The following is a 22,082-nucleotide window of genomic DNA, read 5'->3' on the forward strand; positions in this document are numbered from 1 at the left end:
GTCATGAATTGGATCATTCCTATATCGCATACGGAACGCTTATGTTGTAGTTCGAACACGTTCCCAGTTGCTCAAGTCGTCTACGTATCCATATTTCAACAGGCAGAAAATTTACAATTTGGGCACATACCAAGAGGATTGTGCTCTATCCTCGTCGATACCATAACCAGCAGATACCCAGTGGTCAAAGTTGAATCGCCTCCAGTTTGATATTGTGATCGGTAGGCTGACGATCATTGAGGCTAGGCGAAATTGGTAAATAAAGGCTACACTTCATCACCGAATGTACACCGAGCGATCGTTTCAGAGTTTGACTTTGGTCTTAGCCAGTCATCACTGACATTAGCCGCTAAAGAAAACAGTGAATGGATTGCGGCATGGGACGCCCAAACTGTGTAGTCATTTTGTATAGAATTTTTTTTTCACTGATATATAGGGTGGCATTAATTGGCATTAATCAACTCGCAATGTTCCTACACCGGCTGGCAGTGGACGTTTTTTTTTCTAAGCATCTGAAGTACAAAACGATTTCAACGAAAGGTTTTTTTCACGGCACCCACATACTTCCCATGTTTATATATTCCGACATTTGTCCGCAATATATAGACTTGTAAGCTATATATAGAATATCACTCCTAGTTCTCATCATCGTGTACATATAGCGTAGCTGCACGGTTAAAAGAAGGACACGTTTTGGGGGTAAAAAAAAAAGAGGCACCGGTAGCGATTTTTCGCCGCAACCTCCGCTACTGTTACGGCAACGCCGGTATTTTTTTGTGGGGTTTAATTTATGCGTGAATTGCCAGACATACCACTCAGGTCTACGACCGAATGAGTTATGTCAGCAACCACCGACCGTCATGCTTCTAGCCACTTTAAGCTGGTTTGATGAATGACGCAGCGAAGTTAGCAGCGCCCCACAAGTGCACATCCCACGAACTGGAGCTATGCTCCGGGCAGGGGAGACACTTGTACCCTTTATGGGGTGGGTCTCCGCCGGTGGTGGGATTCGAACCCGTCACCTCCCGAAGCCAAGGCCGGCGCACTAACCACTGCGCCACGACTTCGGTGACATTTGGAAGGTTAACATCGTGTTTTGTGAGAGGGAACACTTTCTCCTCCTTACGTACTCTGGAATCCAATTGTTCCCTCCTCGCCTGAGGCAAAGCTGCCCTTTTCATGGTGCGACGGCGCATGCGCCCAGGCCTAGCGGATTGGTCGCGAAAATCTTGGAAGGGTCGTGCGCGACCCCGCGTGCCTGGAAGTCCCCTGTAAAAGAAAAAAAAAAGCAGTAAGCGCTCGGACGCACGCCGCTACAAACGCTCGTGTCATGTATTGCCTTGAAACTCCACTGGCAGCTCTTCAGCGTCAGCTCGGTGCCGAAAACATGTGTAGCTTAAGACTGCAAGTCAACTTTTAAACAGACAGCGACTAGGTTTTCGTATGGACTGCGCGGTGAGGCTACGTTGTTGCCGCCCTTCATTGATGGCTGGCCAATTCATTAACGTAAAGCCCTTGTGTTAGACTTGGGCAACGCTTTAAAACAACACGTTGACGACGAAATCTTGTTGCAAGGTCGGCCCTCACATGCTGGTGGTGGCAGCGCGCGTCTTCACGTACTCATTCAAGGCGCGGTAAGACTGAGTCGATACGAAACCGACAAGACGCTCACGAACACGATTGACCGAATGTTGAGTACAATGCGTCATTGAAAGCACAATATCATATCAGGCCGAACAGGACGCAACCGACGAGCGCGAGTTGCCGCACTGCGACGGGCATTCTTGTCAACAGCACCGAGAAAATCAGTGCGCCGGCCATCGTTCGACCGAAGCCTAAGCGATCGGCTAGCAAACTGACGACGCGAAATGGCGACAGCGCCTTGGCTTGTATATCTAATTAATCGCCGTAAAAGTGTGGCAAAAGATGCCTAAAAGTTGAAATGCACAAGATTCAACCCTCCCACGCCCTCCGTGCACATGAAGTTTGAGTCAATGCTGATGCGAATGTTAAGCCTAATGATGTCGTGCTTGTGCACCCACTTTTGGTGGACTTGAGCTGAAAGGGAAGCAGTATTATCGAATCAAACAGCTTTTATAGCTCAGTGCTGTCGTTCGCGATGAGAAATCGACTACACTGCACTTAGCAAGGCGCGTATACACTACAAGCGGCAAGCGGTGACACAGCGTTGTGCCAACATCTGTACGCCACCGTTTCTGTATGTGTCCGGTCGCATTCCCTACGGAGACCGTTGGGCCTATACTTGTAGTTATGCCGACAGATTTGTCAATTCCAGAGATGCACTGTTTGCCTCTGCGTCAAGCGAGAAACAAGAGCCGGTGCATTTGGTATACAGCAGAAGAAACAACTGCCTCTCTCAGTTGTACAATCTGTGTCAGCGATGGCATCCAACTTTACGCGAGAGAACAACACGGTCTGCAAATGAGCACTCAATTTATGCGAGCACACTTTTCGCTAAATATATTTCCTGGTACGCACACTCTTAAGTATGATGGAGTTCAAAAAAGCGAGAATCAGAAATAAATTAACAGCCCGTAATATGTTATCTGGGTCACACACACGAAACATTTTAACACCCTTAAGGGTGTAAATCAGTTTGTCGCCAGACGAACACCCTAACGGTGCTGTTGTATACACCCTACAGTTGGGACGCAATTATAGCACCCTAGAGAAAGGGTGTCCAACAAAATAAATTTAGGGTGTAAGGGTGCTAGTCTAAATTAACACCCATCTATGTGGGTGTTGGAATGGTGTACACCCTTTTATTTCTAGCGTGTATGTAAGGCAGGTTCGGCAGTACACGCCTTCAATTACTACTATGTACAGCGATCCACGCGTAACTCTAGCATGTGCCAGAAGGTTCAAGTTCGGCTACCAAACACACTGTCCAATAGCCGGCCTTCAAGCTTCGATAGGCATACACAACACCTATATGTGTGGATCACATTACATATTAGTAATTCATAGTGTATATTGCAAAACCTGTCTTCGCTGCACAAATACAACCTAGCAAATCTGACACTTTTCAGCATGTATATCAACACCAAGTTATCACGATTTCCAGATCCAGATAACATGCAACACAGACTGGTAGGATATATGCTGCATTTTCAAGAAAAATGTTAATATATTTATTGCATGCTGCTTGGTTCTTTTCTTACTATAATTAAAAATACTGAATATTTCACTGTTACTACTGTTTGGGGGCAGTAGGAGGCCTGATAAAAACGAACCACTTTTGATTAAACGATTTCGCTGAGCACAAAAGGAGGACAATGTTTTGGGATACATAGTAAATTTCAAAATTATTTGCACTTAGATGCGGTAATACAAAATTAGGGCTTGCTGTAGCATGTGAGTATGCAAGTTAGCAAATATGGTTTATTAAATCATCCATACTCTGGTTACTAAAAGCACACAGCACAGGCAGTCATGCATAAGTTCAAGTCAAATATCACACTGTTAACATTTGTCAGCATGAAATGGTCATATCAAACATTATAAATATACTGAACAAGGGTGGTTTCTTGGGATAGTTGGCAATTCATGATAAAAAATTACGTACAGCGGGAAGGACCAGGACTGCGAGAGACGACATGCACTGCGCTGACTTCCAACAATATTTTGTGGTATTGCCACATTGTGTGTGTGTGTGTGTGTGTATATATATATATATATATATATATATATATATATATATATATATATATACACGCAGGAAAGAGACGACGAACTTTTTGGAAGACTTCTTTTACTTAACGTTTTCGGCTGGTGGACCAGCCTTCGTCAGGTCTGTACTCTGACGAAGGCTGGTCCACCAGCCGAAAACGTTAAGTAAAAGAAGTCTTCCAAAAAGTTCGTCGTCTCTTTCCTGCGTATGCTACGTCGGGTCCTGCGTGCTGAACTTTGAAGAAAACCCCTATATATATATATATATATATATATATATATATATATATATATATATATATATATATATATATATGTGTGTGTACGAGAACGAGCATGCGCAGAGAATGAAACGGAGTCACAAGGGATGTCTAACAGCAAGTCATTGTACTAAGAACACGGTCACCTAAAAAAAAAACTACGGTTTCTGTCTGTTGAGATACAAGACTTGATTAGGGACTAGGGGTCAGCGCAATAGGGGGGGCACTAACGCCCACACTATTAAGCTTTCTGGTGAAATCAGCTTCTATGATTTCCCAGATGAGCTGTCTTGCTAAAACTTCCGTATCATTAAGAGGGGCACGCAGCCGCAGTCCCGGCAATGGATGCCCAAGTTGCCTTGAACAGTGTTAAGGACATTGTTATGGTCTTCTCTTAAACGATCGCTTAAGTACCTGTCTGTTTGTCCAACAAATTTACTGCCGCAAACCAGGGGAATTTGGTAAACCACATTCGTTGCGCATGTCACAAAACGTTTTCTGTGCCTGACAGAGCAACAATTCTGAGGCGATTTAGGCGTGTTTACACGCTTACAGAGCCTTGCTTGCTTTTCCGTCGCTGAGAAAACGACTGTGATTCCTGCATGTTGCCCATTCTTCTTTAGTCTGTGGGGGACATCATGCAAATACGGTAGAACTGCAAAGCTTTGTCTTGCAACCGGCTGGTTAATTGACTGAGCAGGCTCATCACGTTTTGTGCCCCTCAGAAGCTCTTCCACTATTGCTGAAATTAAGGCCAAAGGTCCCTATTGACGATTCCTTGCACTTTCTAGATCCCAGGCTGCCTTGCAAATAAACATGTGTGCTAGTGCTTCAAACCAAGTAAGAAGTCACTCTTGTCCTTTAACTCCGCACATTCAAAGCTCGTTAAACGAGGCATTGTAAAGTTTTTCTCGTTAACAGCCTCAACAAATCTTGCTCACACGAGATGGAACATAATCTTGCCGCAGAGTTTGATCACTTTTCTTGGGTTGGCTACCCTTTGGCCTTAATTTCAACCATAGCGGAACAGCTTCTGAAGTGCACAACATGTCATGAGCCCACTCAGTCAAGGAACTAGCCGGTTGAAAGACAGGTTTGCAGTACTACCGTACGTGCATGATGTCTCCCATAGGCTAAAGAAGATTGGGCAACGTGCAGGAATCAGTCCTTTGCTCAGCCCCGGAAAAGCTGGCAGGGCTCTGTAAGCGTGTAAAGGCGCCTAAACCGCGCCGGAGTTGTTGCTCTGTCGGGCACAGAAAACGTATTGTGATATGTGCAATAATGCGGTTTACCAAATTCTCCTGTTTTGAGGCAGTAAATATCTTGGACAGACAGGCAGGTGCCTAAATGATCTTTTAGGAGAGCACTATAACAACGTCCATAACACTTCAAGGCCACTTGGCCATCCATTGCCAGGACTGCAGCTGCATGCCCCTCTTTGAAGATACCGAAGTTTTAGCCAGACACAGCTCACCCAGTAAATTATTGAAGCTAATTTCACCAGAAAACTGGGTAATGTGTGCGTTAGGACCCCCTCTGTCACACTGACCCCTAGTCAAGTCTTGTATCTCAACAGAGAAATTGTGATGTTAATTTTTTTCAAGTGACCATGTTCTTGGTACAATGACTTGCTGCTAGAACACCCCTTGTGACTGCCTTTCATTTTCTGCGCATGGCCCCTCTTGCATATATACACACGATGTGGTAGCGCCAGAAAATATTGTTGGAAGTCAGCGCAGTGTATGTCGTCTCTCGCAGTCTTTCTCCTTTATGCTGTACGTCATTTTTTTATCATACTGAACAGTGTATATTAATTGATTCAAAATCAGAAAAAATATGGTACACATTTGAGCTGCAAAAATGCAATTGATGCAGCAAACGGCATTTAGCATTCAAAAAGCAAAAAAGAATACTGTTTACAGTTAACCATGAGATGCAGGAACTCCATTCTCTGAGCATCTTGACCAATAAGTGCAGCGCATGGCATCGCTGGAATCTTGCATTCTGCATTAGCAAAATAAGAGAATCATGAGAGTTCAGTCTGCGCAATTATGTATGTACACTGCGGAAAATTTGATAAGGCAACAAGCTCCTTAAAGTAACAAACTTAATGTGACGGTACAATGCACAGCTCAGGCAACTGGGCAAGACAAGTGAAAGGTAGGAGAAATTTCTATTTTGCAAACTTAGGAATTGCGTGTTACTGTGAGCACTAAACCACTATGTCATGTGAATACAACATGGCACATACAGCAGCAAAAGCAAATTAATGTAAAGTAGCCTTTTCACCATAGAAAATAAGAGAAAATTTTAAGAGACAACCGATGACATCTCTCAACAACAGACATTTGTCCAGGGGTGTGTATGTGACCTTAATATGAAATTGACATTATGAAATCTGCAATATATCTGTGCATTACACTTTATAAGTACTGCAGCTGACAACCTTACGGGATATGGCACATTAAGACTGAGATGCACAAGAGATGAAAAAAACTATTTTTACACATTATTACACTAGGAGACAAAGCGTACTGTTTTACAGAGTGTACACAAAATGAAAGTGAGGAAACCTCCACTGCAAGTCTCATTTGCCCTGCAATACATGCATCCAGCCCAATGATCGCCAACTCTCTAATGCAGTTTATTAGACCCTTTCTGTATCCTAAAATTTATTGTGTATTTCTTATTTACTAATTTAGTAAGAATTGGCATTTCGGCATACTTTCTGGAAAATTTAGCACGTGTCAGCTATTTCCCTTAGAGCACGCCCCCTTCTTTCAATGGGTTAGCTTGGCAACACTAACAAGTAGTATTCCCTTATTTAAACTTATGATCCTTCCTCATGCTCTAAACTGTGATGCCCCTCCTACAAAGTTTATGTTACTCTGCGACTATTTACATGGTCCTTCTTCATGTAGCCTCTCAACTAGAGCCTGAAATTTCTTGTCTCCTAAAAGAATCATCTTTCCCCCCGAAACATATTGCACGGTTACCCCTCAGAGGGGTGGCGGGGGGGATTGGATATAGGTGTTCACATATTCAATGAACCTCAGAGCCACAAGCATTTCTCATCCTGTGTTGCCACTACCCACGTGAGTCGCAATGGTTGTAAATTGACTATTGGCTACCCGCCCTCTCTCGCTTAAAAGCACATTTTGCCACAAGGAACATGACCACACATGACCACAATGACCACAAGCATTGCATTTGATTAAATGAGTGCTGCTCTGCATGTTTTTTTTCTTGTTCATAATGGCTAGGTTCAACATGGTCAAGTTGTCTGAAAACTGTCAAGCCCCAACCAATACATAGCTTCAAATTTATGAAGCATTCATTTTTCAAGACTTTTCCCAAATTAAGCATTCGGCAAATTTTCATCATGCAAAGGAGGAAAGGTTGTACTTAGAGACAATGATAGGCCTGCTATATCCTGCAAAACAAAAGGTGCTTACAGTTTTCATAAGCAGCTGGCTCAGCACAAGAAATGGGTGTATTGCATGCGGAAATGTTATTAACGCCCACGAGAAGTCCTGGTTTCTTGTAATTTCTTCAAATCCCTTGCAGTCTAGATTGCCATTCGGCATATTTTGATATTGATGTTACATATTCAATATAATCAGCTCAACGTTTATGGTTTTGAGAATTATATGGGAATAAATTAAATGTAAAAGAGTGTAACACAAAGAGCAAATAAGAAGCTCATTGCAGAGAGTGAACAAATATTCATTTCCTGCAAATAAATTGGTAGCAGGAAGGCCATACGAAATTAGCACTGAATGCACAATGGCGCTGCAATGCCCCATTCTGTGAATATTCTTGCACAAAGAAAATACTGATTATGAAAGCCCATCAAGAAAATGCAAGTGTATACTTTGGATCAGCAGTCATACCTGCAGTATGCACTTTACCATCGGCAATATTTAAAACCGCACACAACTGCACATGATATCAAGCTTACGCCGCCAAGGAGCCTCAGTTTTAAATTATAACTTGACTTATTATATTACTCTATACACCTATATCTACTTACAATGTTGTCTTCCAAACTGCTTCCAAGAAGACATCAACCATCTGTCTGAAGGCGAATGCAAGTGGCTTGCTCTTGATGGAGGGCACCAAGGCTGGGCATTGTGAAACTGCTGATATCTGCATGACCTGCGAGAAACGACGCTCTATAAGTTCAAGATAAACAAGTGCTATTAGAACAAAAGACAAGATCACTGGCAATGAGCCTCGTTTTGGTTTGCATGAGAAAAGCCAAAAATATGGACTTTGTGCTGCCTACTGAAAAAGAAGCAAACATCCTTCCAGATGCTGCAGTCATGCATTAAGATTGTCACACAGCTGCATGTCTGTATGCTCAATGCTGTTGTCGCTACTGAGCCAGCATGCTTTGCATAGCTTATTAATTCAAGTTATATAGATTATTGTATTTTCTTGCCAATTTTCGGCAGACAGCACCAGCAAAGTAGCAGCTCATTTACACACATACTACCTTGTGAGGAGCGAATTCACACACGCACGCATGCGCGTGCGCACACACAACACACAAGCCTCTACCACATGAGCAGCTTCCCACGCTTGACACACAGCACTTTTTATCCTTTGACACTCCTATTGCTAAGGCATTAAAAAGCCTTTGTGTGACCAACCCCAAACTCCTCAAGCTACACTTCCAGCTTAAACCCTTTCTCAACAGCCAGGACAAGCCTTCTAGCTTCCCCAGTGCTCCAAACTGTAGTTACGAATTTCAATAGGGCTATAGGCGACAGCTGTCGAAGGGCACGCAAACTACCCGAGAGACCTAAAGCTTTAATATGATGCCTCTAAAGCACAACACTTCAAGTTTTCAAAATTCATTAAAGCCCCTGAAGACAATTGCTATATACGTAGAACGCCTCGAATAACCTGTCATTAACAATTTCAGCGGTTGTCTGCATCAACGGAAATGTGGGCTAATGGGAAATCCACGTCTTTAAAATCAGAATTAGTGTAATGGCGAAACACTACCAGATTCCTTAATCATTTATTCATGCTCTGGATGTAACGTTCGTTTTACAATAACAATCAAGGATATCGATTCATCACGGCGTGGAAGAAAAAAGGACGAAGCGTATACCTGACGCCTTCCCACCGGTCCTCCCGAGAAACGTCCCCTCATACAGCAGTTGTCCAGGGTGGCTTGAAACCAAACTGGAAGAGTTTATTGCGAGTAAAACTCTACCGGCGTTATGCATTACATACGCACACACACACAAATATACGCACTCTCAATGCGCAGACACAAATGCGCGCACGCGCACATTGATAAACACAAACAAGCAGACATACATGTGGGCAGACACGCTAACACGTGCACGCACACACAGCGACCCACAAACACAGTCACAAAACACGCACGCACTAGACACACGCAAACACGCCGCCCCATACAAACCGGCATGTACGCGCGCGCACATGCACACACACAACATACACACACAGTGAGCCTAGCGCGCGCGCACACACACACATACACACACACAAAGCGAGCTGAGCGCACGCACGCACGCACACACACACACATACCAATCGAGCCGAGCGCGAGCACGCACACACGCTGAAAAAGCGAGCAAAACATGCTGAAGGCGTCCGGCAAGCAGCAACACGCGACCGCATCAGGGAGAACCAATACCGCGCCGGTTCTTTCGAAAGGTGGCAAAGCCAGTCGTGCTTTTTCTACGCTACGCAAAAGTGGTTGACCACATTTAACTGAAGTGCGAACGACCGTATTACAAGAAGCCGCATTCAAAGCACAAGAGAACCACATCTATGAACGTTCAAGCGCTGAGAAACAAAGCGTAACTATGCAGGCGCACCACGCCCGATGTAGGTTTGACAAACATTAGTCAAACGGGGGGCGATTAAGGTAGTTAACTTGCCCTACTAGGAGTGCAGCTGCTCTTGCTCGTACATTAGTGAATTATGCTACGAGATCACAGTGAGATTCTTCTAGAGCGAACAAAACAAATACCAAATAAACGGGCACTTGCCTGAAATTTCCATTATGCCAGTACTACCGACCGGTCACGTTGTAAGTTCTCATTTCAGCCTTCGTGGATCCATCTTCCAGTGCGTACGAGTGCTTTGCTTTGAAGTGGGGCACGAGTAATACACAAAGCACGCGCCAGATCTTTTTTCTACACCGCGCAAAACGAATCACATGTTTAAAATTATTTCGCACAGCGCAAGACGCGAACACAGGCAGCATGGAGGACAGGCAGCAAGAAAATGCCATAATGGCGCACCTTCCGCCTTCCCATCCTGCCCCGCGCTGAAGTGACAGTACAGCGTCGTTCCGTCACTTCCGGTCGCTTTTCATTGGGGAGGGGACGGCGCGCAAATTGAACGCTTATTCTGACAGGTTTCCTTGCTCGCATGGCCGCCTGTTTGCTGCTGCTTCGTTGTGGTCTCTAACTCGAGCGGTGAGGCGGGTAGTTGCTACTACGTTTCGTGCCGAGCATTTTTTGGGGGGAGGGGGGCCGCAGTCTGTGCTGCAGCACTGAGGGTACAGTACACAAATCGGGACCGTGAGCGAGACGATCGGCGCTCTTCTGCTGATGCGATTAGATTGTTCACTGCGTCCGAACGAAGCAACCTTGCGAGGTCATGGCGTAGTTTCAGCGATATCCTGGCTCGATAAAGACGCTCACATCTTCGCCGTGCGACAGCGACGCATAAACATTCATGAGGAGACTGAAGACTGCGTTTGCAAGAGCGTATGCTGTGGATAAGCGTTGTGGGCAGCCACAGGAAAAGCTATAAAAAAGATATGGTTAGGCCCTCGTTAATACTGGCGTAATCACTTTTGTCATACAGTGTGAGGATCTTTGTGGTTTTTCTGCTTTTAAGTATGTCGCAAGAAAATGTGGAGTGCACAGTCATGTGATCACTAAGGCCATGCAGGCAGGTGACAGGGGAGAAGTTTTCAGCATGGGTAGTTAGAAGAATGATCTGTGATGCGGGTTGCCCGGGTCACCAATTGTGACAAACCAATTGTGAGGCATACATTTACAAATTCGCTACCGGCGCTATTTTTTGATAACATGGAAGCAGGATCGGACCAGTCAACCGAAGGGAAATTGAAGTCTCCAAAAAGAAGAATCGGACTGTTAGGGTATCTCACTTTTAATGTGCTTAAGGCATCGTGAAGTAGTTGCATAAAGGAGCTGTCACTGTTAGGGGCATGATAACAGACACCAATGAGAACGCATGGATGAGCAGCCCTGCAACTGAGCCAAATCATTCCCAATGGAGACAGAATTTTCACAGGCGAACACCGTAGATTACAGTTAGTGGCAATAAGTGGCAATTTCACTCACATGCTCTCATGCTTGTATGCACAGTATGGTCTTGTGCTGCTAACATTTTCTTTCCACCATAAACGATTATTCTTATTTAAACAAACACCATATTTTAATGCCTGGGCTGCATAAAACCCCAAACGTCATGGTGATAGCGCTAAAACACGACATCTTGATTCGTTTGCAAAGCATCACATCAGTTAATTTAAACTGGTGTCTGTGGCACTTGGCAATTTATAACACTACCACACTACTCAATAAATAGAACTTTCTCATGCAATCCCACAATACTTTGTGGGTGCGCTGTGTGCTTTGAGTAAAACGTGTGTGTCGAACATGCTGGCATATATGGCGTGTACTTTGAAAAACAGTCACACTGTTCACCGCTTTGTCAGTCACATGTTGAGCACTACACAACAAAAAAAGATTTTTGCCTATACCACCGTCTCTTTCATGAGAAAGCTAAGATGTACTAAGATTGAATTTATAGCCTTGGTACTTCCAATATTGCATAAATGTGCAGCAATCCATCAAAGCTATGAAGTAGCTCGCAATATATTATTTTCATTGAGAGCATTAATCATAAGTGAAGCCCGTTGCTGCTCAGTGGCGAATAGTTTTTTGAAAGTGGCTCTAGTCGGCTGTACATCAAAAGTTAGTAGGGCCTTTTTCTTAAGTTTTGGGGCACAGGATAAACAGCTGCACGGTTCATGCATTAAATCACCACTCACGGCTAATATCACAAGAAGCCAAAAAACGCTGATGTCAAGGACTACATAGGGAAATTACTTGTGCTTAATAAATGAAATAAAACAACGATATATTTATGTAGATTAAAGTGGATGAAGAAAGAACTTGCCGCAGGTGGGGAGCTATCCCACAACCTTCGCATTACGCGTGCGATGCTCAACCAATTGAGCTACTGCGGTGCCGTTTCCCCTTCCATCTTTTTTTTTTTTTGGGGGGGGGGGGGCATTTATGTTTTACTACTAGAACTAACCCTGGGAGTGTTAGCCAATGCCACCACTGACAAACTCTGGCAGAGGGTGTGGAACATCCTTTCTGCTGCAGGCGTCACAAGAATGTGATCTTTTTGGGTGAACGCAACCGGTCAGTGTTTGTCGGCTTTGTCGCTAGCGTGATGCCTGTCTCGGTGGTGTACACACACTTACATAAGCCCTTTTGCGACCACTGGTGGCGCTTGCATGCCAGAGAAAGGTCTAGCGCCCTGACCGAGGTGGAATGTAGTTGAGCACAATCAACACATTTTTACCATAATTTCACTTATTGGTTGCCGACTAAAACTGTGGGAGCTTGAAATTATCCAGGTCTGTTAACAGTTGGTTACTTTCAATGAGTAGATATATCTAGTTCAATCATGTTTCACAGCCATGAAGTCTATTACAGACTATATCTTGTAAAGGAACATCTCATGCAATCATGAATTTTTCGAGCAGGCACTAAATTATGTTACCTGTGGCACAGAACATCCCCTTCTGTCATATTTTTTAAAAATACATCCTTGTCACAATAACTGCGTAGCCAGTGTAAGAATGCAAATATATCTCACTGAAAAGATGCAAACAAAATGTGCACTTTTGTGTCCATGTATACTTCTGAAGCTGAATGTCATAATTCAGCTTACGTTTGCTGTCATAATTTGGAGGCACGGCTCTCACGCAATACTTTCCATTGTATTTCTTCCCATCTTTGACATTTTTAGCTTTTTACTCTGTCTTACTGATGCCACACTGAGGCATTGAAGTTTTTCCATGCTGCGATTACCTTTCTACAATTTCCTATACCTAGCAGTTTCATCACAACTGGTGGACTTCGATCCATTTTACACCATCCTGACTCGGCGGGAGATCGGGCCAACGCCTATGGCCAGTTAAAAAAAAGAAAGTCGCAGCTTCGCCCGAAAGGCGAAACACCGATTGCAATAGCAAATTAGTAGACAGCTACACGAAGTAAGGACAGTAGATTTATAGGCCGTATAAACTTGGAAACATTCGCTTACTAATTGAATTACCAAGAATGGTGGCAGTGCGAACAAGCAATCATGAACACATCCCACTTGATGAGCACGGACACGCTGCAAAACGCTTGGCACTGGTGTCAGCAAGCACGGCAGCACCAGAGAGCGAAGTGACTTTCGTGTGGTCTATCGGTTCGAGGCAGAGCGGCATGTATGAGAGCGGCATGAACACAGCGCGCACAAAGGTATGAGCCGTCTGCAAATCCATTTCAAGATACGGTGTGCGGCTGTGTGCGACCGTGCAAAGTCCACACTTTATTGGCAGAGTCGACGCCCCGCCTCCCTCGCTCCCGTGCTGCCTCTCCGCTTTCCTTCATATACACCATAGAGTTTATAAACATACCCTATAGGGAAATGTGGCGCTAGTGTCTATGGGGGCTCTCATGAGCGCGCCTCAACTTACATGGGAATGATGGGAAGTACAGGTTTCGGATTGACTTCGATCTTTAGACCGGCTGCGTTTAAACAAAGTTATTATCAAATATTATCGCGCAAAATTGAAATTTATTTCTGCAGTATCTTATATAATGCACAGCACGTTACATAAACATTGTATCACTTTGAGATTGAAGCACGGTTTGCCACCAGGGCACACCAGGGTATGCATTCCTCTGCAATTCTGTTCCCGATATAGCGCCAGAGAAGAATTATTTATTTATTTTCACAAAAGCAATAACAACCCAGCATGTGCTTATGCAAAAAATACTCATCAAATGTTTATGGAAATAAAAATATTGTGTTGAGAAAAGTGTTTTGTCTTTGAGAGACATGCTGCAAGTGTCGTCTGCTATGACGCCTGCGAAGGCGGGAAAAGAACTTTTCTCGCATACGGTAGGCACTTGCGAACTCTGCCACTCTTTCTAAAGGCTACGTTGGATATGTCACCATCGCTGAACGTCTCTTAGGCACATCTGCTGCAGTGCTAGCAGGGACGCTTTTAACCTCCTACGAGTACGCTTCATTTTATTGTATGTTGACCTAGCGCTTCTAGCGAAGCGCGCGCGAGCTGCTGTTATGTCGTGGCTTAAAGGGAAGCTGAAACACTTTTCGAAAAAAAAATGAGTTCTCTGCGCCATTCTACAGTTTTGAGTCCCCTGAACACGAATATCTCGTTCAAAAAGGGCGGAAACAAGCGCAAGCGGCTGCTTTTTCATGAAAACGCGCACCAGCGCCTCAGGGTATCGCGCGAACGCCGCTGTTGCCCGTGATTGGTCGGAGCCGCTGTGACGTCTATGGCGGCAGTCGCCAGTCGGCGCCGCCGCATGCCGCCGTTTCAGAGCGTAGCCGCGTAGCACGCTGTTCTGTTCTGGCTTCATAGCTGAGTTGTAAGCATTATGGAACGTTCCCGCTGTCTCAGACAGCTTGTTTTTTCGCCGTACATGTTCGAACCGACAGCCGCTACGGAAAACGATGGCGGCAACGGCGGCAACGACGATGTTGAGTGTGCCAAAAGCGAGAGCGATGTGTGCACCTTCTCGCGCGTTGGAAATCTTAGCTGTTACGTATGCTTTTTTTTCATGTAGCTGCACGTTCCAATGACAGGAGAAAAAATGCGCTAAAGTGTCACTGGGAACTTGCTGCTGGAAGAATGCCGAAGCACTAACTTCTCATTAGATTGTAAACACGGGTACAATTCCGCGATGTCAAGCACCTTGCCGCTGCTTGTCTAAAGCCCCGTGGTTTTCTGAGCGTTGATACACTATCGCGAACATAAGTGCCGCGTTTCAAAGCGCGCACATGCAGTGCTGCGAGGTACAGTCATGGAAGTTGCTTGTCATACACATCCAGATCGAGATGGTCAGGGGGATTATGTGTGCAATATTCAGAATATGGTTCGACGACTTTGCGATCTGTGCTGCAATTAAAGAATGCCGAAAAGAAAATTGATTTAAAAGAACGTATTAGCAGCCGTATAAGTACACGGATTGTTTCTAAGGATTAATTGTTTTTTTTTTCATTCCGAACTGAGCTTATATATGAAAAGCTTTCTCAAAAATCGGGTCATGAAACACCGAACTTTTTCTAAGTGCGATCGCAGCCACTGCAAGAAGTATCTCAAGCCTCCACAGCGTTGCACCTGATGTATGAAACGGAGTATAGCAACGCCAGCAACAACGCGTTTCCGCATTTGTCGTAAGGCTACCCGGCTATCGCGGAAATGGTCCGAGCACAGCACAGTTGATTTCGTCGGCACGAACTTATCTCTCCTCACCGCACTGCGCTGCAAGCTTCTTGTCCTTCGGTAACCTGTGAAACACCACATCGTCTCGCCCGCCTGTGTTCGCGCAGCCGAATGCTGCACAGAACGAGGGCATGTTGGGCGCCCTTGGCTGTAGGCACTCACGCAGCACAGAAGGAAAGAACAGTTTACGAAAATCGCAAAACAAACGTGAGCGACGGCGGCGGCAGATCTCTCGTAGCGTCGTTCAGTAAAGGGCAGGACGGAATGAGGCATGCCAGCGCATGCCAGCACGCCGGTCCGGCAGCTCGGTGCCCGCCAGTGACGTCACTCTCGCCGGTTCTCTCCTCTGGCAACCACCTCACCCGGCGCTCCGGGAAGCGATGGGGGCGTGTCCGCGGGGGTGATTTAGAAAGTGATTTCCGCCCCTTATATTAACAAAACGAAGAAAAAAATTTCGGAACCGTAAATTATTAAGTCTGTTCTTCCCAATCCCAGCAATTCATGGAAATTGAAAACCGTTTCAGCTTCCCTTTAAGGCCAAGATATAGTCAGGCGTTCTCGGCGCGCCAGGCCGCGGCAGGCGAAGTCGGATACGCTGCGCTAGCGACGCCAGGGGTGCAAGAAATTTGCTTCCTCTAGAGTTCGGCGTGCGCGCGCAGCTCGAAGCTGGCACCATCTGTGCGTCTGGGAGCGCAACTTCACCGCCGCGGCGAACAGCTGTTTACATGGCGCATGCGCGTCTTGCATATACCCACGCCGTTCGGGTAGCGCGCGCGCTTTTCGTTCCGCGCGCTGTTTTTGCGCTAAAATGAAAACGTTTGCGGGATAGCGTTAACTTGTCCTGACAGCCAGAAAAAAAAAACATAAGGTTTTACTTGCGAAAACCACTTTCTTTCTGACCTGGGGTTCTTTAACGTGTACCTAAATCTAAGCACACGGGTGTTTTTCGCATTTCGCCCCCATCGAAATGCGGCCGCCGTGCCTGACAGCCAGAACATCGCACTCATATTGCTAGTATTTCGGCTACGTCAAAAACGGAAGCGGACCATGTATGTACATGCGAAAGCTATTCGACAAGCGCCCTCAACTCGGCGACTACCACCAGCTAGTACAGGAGCTGCGAAATGCAGCTTACCTGTGGCGAGACCACACTGCTTTCGTACAGCTTCCCACGCGTTGTTCTTGCGCTCTGTGTCGCGGTAGTCCATGCGTCTCACATCGTATACACATGGGCGGTTGCAAATCGCTTCAAGCAGGCGTCCTCACTCACGCTGTCATCCCACACGGATGTTGAAAAAACCACAGCCGCACTGTCAGTACGCGCACCGCAGGCCGCCATTCTGCCTTCTGCTCGCTGCCGCTGCAGCGCGCAGAGCATTCTGGTCTAGCGGCAGCCGCGTGAAATAGAACACGCTCTATTTCCGCGCCGGCGGCGTTGTGCTCGCCAAGCGCGCCTGGGCACGCCGGCTACGCCGGACTATATCTTGCGCTTTATCTCTTACCCGTTTAGCGACAGCAGACTACAGCCAGGAAGCAGCAACCTTTCCTACCACAAGTAAGTTTGTGTTCTCAAATGTCTTGAAACGCATTTGAATAGGCACACAAAAAGAGAAATGCGTAATGAAGCCCTAAATAAAATTCTACTTCGAAGACGCAAGAAGTGTCACTAGGTAGTAAAGAAAATGCGTTATGCAAGAAGTCTGCGGTATTTTCATTGTATTCTGCATCACTATTAGTTAAATGTTACTGGCAGGTTATTAAAATACCAGCACATGTCTCGAGCTAAACTTAACAGAATAAAGGCTAGCAATGCAAATATAAACATATACAAGAAGACAAAGAGCTGTAGCAAAGGAATAAGTTGCATCTACATACTGACCACGCAAGGTGCGACTGAACGAAAGATGTTAGCTACAACGGTGTCAGAGCAGTGTGGATCAGACACCAAATGGGGAAAACCAATATTCTATTTGAGATTCTGAGAAAAAGATGCGAGTGGTAAGGCCATGTAATGCGTAGGGCATATTACCAGAAGACCGTTAGAGTAATAGAAAGGGGTGCCAGAGCGAAGGAAGCGCAATCGATGACAGCAGAAATGTAGGTGGGCTTGATGAATTGGGAAATTTGTGTGCACAAGGTGTAATCGGCTAGAGCAAGACTGGAGTAATTGGAGATCTCTAGAAGAAAGCCGCATCCTGCAGTGTATATAAAGATAGGCTCATGATGATGAATAACTGCTTGTTGCGCTTGTGTTGAATACACAGGTTCCCAATTGACAATCCCATGCTTCTGCCAAAATGGCTTCAAGTCATGGGCCTGAGAGGATTTGCACCAACCAGATGTCACACTCTATGCTCCACCCACTTCGAGCCATTTAACTTTTGGGGTGGTCTACAACGACGCCGACTGCGCGAAGGAGCAGTGCCGACTTGGTTTCAACCAGCCGCTGACAACACGAAGGTAGAGGTATGTCTGTTTATTTCAACTCTCAATTTATTTTTCACTGCATAGCAGGGAAGTGAACGGTGGGAGATCCCAGAATGTGTCTCCCTCAGATCGTACAGAAACATGGAAAAAAATGCACAAAGAATGTTAACAGCAGCGAAGAGCAAAAGTAAGATGAAAGAGTAAAAATGATGAATACATGTTGCACAATGCAAATGCGCAGCAAAATACAGCAGTCCCATACAGTATGCAGCAACAGTGATTTGACATTGCTGTGATTTTGTCTTGAATACACGGTGTTCATGCGCATGAACTTATGAGGGAATAAACTGCCCGATGGGATCAAGAATAGTGAACGAGTACTGACACTATTTATGTCTCCTTTTCTTTATTTGTAGATGTGTTGCAATCCAAGAACGTAGGCACAAAGCTCCAACTCCTCAGGCACACAACCAAGAACTAAAGGTTTCTTTGCTTTCACCAGTTGTAAACGCATGCCAAATGACGTGTCTTCATAGCGCTGGTAACGTTACAGGAACACCATGTGTAACCTTGCCGGATTTCAAGCTAGTGAAGCGAGTGATTATTGATATATGGATGTACATGAGTCATTTATCAGACACACAAAAGCATTAGCATTCAACGGCCAAAAACATTAACTTATGTCACAGAAGTCTGTATGGTTGTGTGGGCGAAGAATTCAGCAGTAGTTCTGTGAGGTCGCTCAGAATCACATCTAAGAGATAGAGAAATGTATTCTAAATTGCCTCCGACAGCTTGTTTTTGTCAGTAATGTAACTGGTCACATCTAATTGGTTACTTGAAGAATGTAACTGAAATATAGCGAGCATTATCAAGCAAAGGAAATGGTCGCTAAATTACGAAACCACCAGAAAATGGAATTTTATACGCATAATTGGTTACGGACAAGTCTGGCTAAAATGGGGCTAAATGCGCAGGGTGAGTGCTATCCTTTCAGGAGATTGAATAATAAAAGGAATGTGAATGAACCCATAACAATGCAATAGAAGGGTTTTAAAAGAAATGTACAAGCTATGCCACCTGTTTATGTGGCGAGTGAGGCTATATCGTATTGCAAATTTTAGGTGCATATCGAGCTTTACACCCTGATAAGCGTATTGCCAGAAGCAATTATGAAGTTATTTCCAATGCGAACGGAAGGAGCCCCAGGAGCATGTCCGCTGTGTGAGGAAAATATCATAAAAGCGTTACCTCTTTAATAAAGATAAAAGCTTAATTTCATAACTATTTTCACGTTTAAAAATTGTATGCATACATATTTAAGTACGTCATAATGACTGTTCGGTGCCCAATTTGCAACGCTGCACAAAAAAACTAATACCCTAAGCATCGGCTGGGCACAAAACATGTCAATAGTATCTGCTGTGTGTTATCAACAGGGAGGGAGAAAGAGTACAAAGATGTGGCCAAGTCGCATACTACCAATCATAGTGGTGTTTTGTGTGTGCCTGAAGTAATAATGCTCTCCTCGGACTAACATAAAAATTAGTTTCTTATGTGCAAAGATAGCGGAGCATACTCTATCCAATTGTCTTGATGAAGGCATTGCATAAGGAAAAAATAGTTGCTGTCTCACAGAGATGTTAGTAAAGCGTATGTGTAACATCTACAAGGCTACAATGAAAGGGCACTTATGAACACGCTGCCTACATTGCAGATAAGGACTGCTATTCAAAATACAGAAGTAGTAACACATAATAGCAAACATGCAGTCACTCGGCTGAGTGTAGAAGAACTGACAGAATCGCAACACAGCATATCACAGATGCATCAACTGGCTAGTGCCTAAGGACAAAATAACTGACCTGACCAATAATTTCATCCACACGGTGACCTTTATTGCCAATAAAAATAAAACATGGTTCTGCAAAAACTTAAAAAGACTCGAAAATAAGAAAAAGCGCCTTTCTTGTACTGCGAAATGTGATGGAAGTCCGAGCGCATGGGACAGGTACTATTCTGCGGAAGACGCTTATTATACTGCAATTCAGAAAGCAAAATACATTTTATCATAATAACTTATCTAAAATTCTGGAAGCTAACCCTAGAAAATTTCGGGATGTTATAAATCCACAACAAACACATGACGTCACACTTACAAGTGATAAAGACGAAATTATAAGCGGCGCTGTTTGTGCTGACACCTTTAACGTCGCGTTTTCATCCGTGTTCACTGAAGGAGCCGACTTGCCTCTTCCTACGCCACCTACTGCGACACTACCAATGATGACCCCTTTTGAAATTTTTGTCGCTGGTATTTCATCACTCATTGACAAATTAAAACTTTCATCATCGGCTGGTGTCGACCATATTAACTCAAAACTGTTAAAAATACTAAAGAAATTATTGCAGTGTATTTTTCGATGCTCTTCTCACTTTCACTCGAAACGCGAATTTTACCAGACGGCTGGAAAGAGGACAAGGTCATTCCGGTCCAGAAATTAGGTAAGAAACAATCCCCCCTAAATTACCGCCCCATTTCTCTAAGAAGCGTCGCATGCAGAATCATGGAACACGTCATATACTCTCACATTATGCACTTCCTTGACAATAACAATTTTTTTCATCCTTCCCAGCACGGATTCCGAAAATTTTTATCTTGTGAAACCCAGCTTGCTAAATTTTTTCATGATCTACATTCTAATCTCGACCTCAACCTGCAGGCCGATGCAATCTTTCTCCACTTCGGAAAAGCATTCGATACGGTACCACATAAACGCCTTATACTAAAACTCTCCCAGTTGAATTTGCACCTAACCTTCTCGCATGCATCACAGTATTTATGTGATCCATGCGAGTTTGTTTCAATTAAGAATAGCCGTTCGAGCTCTCTCCTTGTACCATCCGGCGTCCCGCAAGGATCTGTACTCGCACCCCTCTTATTCCTCATATATATTAACGACCTGCCTGTACATGTATCCTCCCATATGCGTTTATTGGCCGACGACTGTGTCATCTATCGCACAAATACAAATACTTCTGATCAAACTGCACGCCAACATGACCTTAACCGTGTACAACAGTGGTGTGACCTTTGGTTAAGGAAGCTTAATCCCACTAAATGCAAGCTCGTTTCCTATCATCGCAAGCTTAATCCCTTATCATTCTCATACCTAATCTCTCACTCCACTGTCGAACAACTTCAATCATACAAATACCTAGGCGCACCTTATCATATCATCCGGGAACAGATACCTCGCTTTCTTAAAACGTCATTTGCGGCACACACCATCAGACATAAAACTTCGCGCGCACAAATCACTCATCAGATCGACACTAGAATATGCAGCGCCCATCTGGAGCCCGCACCAAGTATACTTAAGAAACGAACTAGAATATGTACAAAATCGTGCCACTAGGTTCATCCCTTCTTCGTATTCATACGGCGTAAGCATATCTTCCCTAAAGCGTAAAACTGATCTTGCTAAGCTTTCTGGGCGTCGCCGCATCGCCAGTCTTTGTTTCACAAATTATTTCATAGTTCCCTCAATCAAGCACCGTATATCAGCCCACCGGCGCGCATACCTTGCCGCACGTCCCATCCTTACTAAATCGCACGAGCACGTGCTCGCACCACTACTTTTGCGGCCTCATTTTTTCTTCGCACAGCAGTGGACTGGAATGGCCTTCCCCGTGACATTACAGCCATCACGCGTTCATCAACTTTTGCGGACAACTTAACTACATTTTTTTCTTATGAAGATCACTCTCTGTAACCTTTATTTGTAAACCCACCCCTTATGTAATCCCCCTAACCGGGGTCTTTAAGGTAATAAAATGAAGAAGTGAAGTGAACAGAGTCGACTACCTTCTCTGGTAAGGAATGGCAGCAGTCACTTGAGCTTAAAGAAGGCAATCCTTTCCAGGTTTGAGCAGTGTTATTTCATGTTCCCTCCGCACTGTTAAAATAAGCTTTTTTCTGTTTCTTGTTTGCACCATCGTGTGTGTGTGTACACGTGCGCGTGCAAATATGCAAATAAATTGAAGCCGTTAGGCAGCACTCGCATCTCAGTTGCCTTTCAAATAGAGATTTACGAAAATAGAAACAAGCTAGATGAATGGAATATGAATAGTTCAGG

The 22,082-nt window shown here is 44.6% G+C and overlaps 1 long non-coding RNA gene across 1 annotated transcript; it reads right to left on the reverse strand.

Annotated features, from left to right (window-relative positions):
- Window positions 1-1,135: 1,135 nt before the first annotated feature.
- LOC139059420 (uncharacterized) lies at window positions 1,136-8,093 on the reverse strand. Its single transcript, XR_011514166.1, has 3 exons — window positions 7,984-8,093; window positions 5,871-5,954; window positions 1,136-1,269 (listed from the first exon to the last, which is right to left on the reverse strand). It is a non-coding gene; the product is annotated as an uncharacterized lncRNA (long non-coding RNA).
- Between the last annotated feature and the right edge of the window lie 13,989 nt (window positions 8,094-22,082).

This window comes from Dermacentor albipictus, chromosome 1, assembly GCF_038994185.2.
Source record: "Dermacentor albipictus isolate Rhodes 1998 colony chromosome 1, USDA_Dalb.pri_finalv2, whole genome shotgun sequence".
Taxonomy (NCBI): domain Eukaryota; kingdom Metazoa; phylum Arthropoda; class Arachnida; order Ixodida; family Ixodidae; genus Dermacentor; species Dermacentor albipictus.